Here is a 2,460-nt window from a genome sequence, read left to right as displayed (position 1 = left end):
ATATTTGAGATCTTCTCACATAACCAATACATCTATACTTTTCTGTGTGTCTTGTAATTGCGTTGCTGCATAGAAATTTAAATAGTTAAATTAAATGAATGATTAAATTAAATTAAATGAATGATGCTTACCTAATGCTTTATGAAGTGGTCTACTCTTTCAGATTGTGTTGACATTCTACATATAAAAAATTTCCACTGATTCTGATCAATTTCTCTTTCTGGATTCCCAATCTATTTGTTACTATCTGCTATCTATGAAAACTGCACTCTGAACTGTTTTAATACAAGTAACTTCAAATACATCTCTTTTCTGATACAAGAGCCAGGTTGGGCAAAGCATCCTCTATTTGTAGTCTGTAGAATCTTCCTGAGAATGTGATTGGAGACCAGAAATAGGTGTCTTCCCCTATTGCTTACCACCTTATTTTTAACTGTTATCATTGGTCTTTTTGTTTCTTTTTTCATTCTACAATTTTACACATAAATGCTATGCAAACTAACCATTCTCACTCCGTCTGCCTCACTATTACCTCTGCCCACCCTCCCCCCAGATCTCTTTGTCACCTTCATGTCTATTCATTTTGTTATGTTACCCGCTGAGATAACCAAGGCCATCAGTGTGACCACAGATGTGGAGTTAGCCATTGGATGCTGGATGGCTCAACAGTGGGTACAAAATTGAAGACAGAGATTCTACTGCCCCCAGATTCTATCAGGTGATTCTACCTCCCCTAGATTCTATCAGGTGATTCTACCTAACCAAGATTCTATCCGTAGCCAATAATTCAAAGAAGTGTAGAACGCCTTTAGCTGTTTTCCCCACCTTGCTTCCTGCATTAATTGTTGATATGACCAGTTTGGGCCCTGCAGGCAATGACAGTTGTGTGTTAGTCATGGCCACGGTTCCATTGCGTCTAGAGGCTGTACTGAGTTCAGCCCTTCATCCTGTCCTCTGCTGCTCACATCCTCCCAGCCCTCTCTTCCACAGTGTTCTCTGAACCACAGAGGGGTTGATATCAGTGCCTTGTTTATGGCTGGGTCCACAGCTCTCAATTACTGTTTGTCTCTTTTGAGCCAGTATTTCTCTCTGAACCTGAAGCCACTACCTGAGCTTGCTAGTGCACATCCTGTCCCAGATCCCGCACAGCTCCCAGGGCTGGAGTTAGAGCTACTACACCCAACTTTTATGGAGGTGCAGGGTTCCAAACTCAGGTCCTCACGCTTGTGCAGCAAGCACTTTACCAACTGAGCCATCTCCCCATTCTCTCCTTTTAAAACCAACTTTATAGTAAGCATGCAAAGTAATGAATGGGCTTTCTCACAGCATTCTCAAACACATTTGTTTCTACACCTTGTTCTCAATCGAATGACTCTCTCACTGCCCTCTCCCACACCCAGTGAGTGAATTTTTAAAAAATATTTAAATCATTTTGTTGCTTTTAGTTTTTTTTTGTATTTTTATTCGTTTATGTATAAGTTCTTGTTCAGAAATATAAGCACAACTAACATCTCATTAATCTGAGGAGTCATATTGAAAATAATAAATCAATAAAAATTTCTTCAAACATAATTCCTTTCATTTTTTGAGATTACAATATAATCACATCATTTCCCACTCCCCATTTCTGTCTCATACCCTTCTGTGTATCCCTCTTTGTTCTCTTTCAAATTCATGGCCTCTTTTTTCAGTAATCGCTGTTACATGTGTATGCATGAGTGCACAGGGGAAGCTGTTTCCCTGACTCTCATCACTGAGAGCCAAGAAGGAGGGCAAATTGATCACCTTTCTCCTCATGTTATCAGTAGGGGTCAACATAGGACAAAGCAACTGAGGAAGACTCTACCTGCCCTATGGCCTTCAGCTTTTCCTGTTGGGCTCACTAACACAACTTTGGGTTGGGTAACATCATCAGCTGCCCTTGATCTCCAGTTTGCTGACTATGGATTTAAGGGTTCTCAGCCTCCATAATTGTGTGAACCAATTCTCTATCCAAACCCAAAATGAAAAATCCTCTTGACATCTGTATCTACATATACATATTGGTTCTGTTCTTGAAGTCATTAATGGCCATTGACAATTATTTTCTTATAAAAACAAAGTCAAGAACTTTTGGGAGCATGAGCCTGCTGCTTACTTGTTTTGTTTTGTTTTGTCTTTATCATCAGTTGGACATGATCCAGAGTCATCTGGGAAAGGGAAACTCAATTGAGACAGTGCCTCTCTCAAGTTGCCCTTAGGCAAATCTGTGGGGTGTGTTCTCGATATGACTGAGATGGGGAGGCCTATCCCGCTGTGAGCATTGTCACCCCTGGGTTGGTAGTCCTGGTTTGTGTAAGAAAGCAAGCTGATTTTTGGGATCCAGTCTGTTTGGATGCTCACCTTCCTGGACCTGGAGTGAGGGGGGAGGAACTTGGACTTCCCACAGGGCAGGAGACCCTGACTTCCCTTGGGGACAAA

Source organism: Myodes glareolus, chromosome 17, assembly GCF_982192425.1.
Source record: "Myodes glareolus chromosome 17, mMyoGla1.1, whole genome shotgun sequence".
Classification (NCBI taxonomy): domain Eukaryota; kingdom Metazoa; phylum Chordata; class Mammalia; order Rodentia; family Cricetidae; genus Myodes; species Myodes glareolus.
This window is presented reverse-complemented; position numbering follows the sequence as displayed.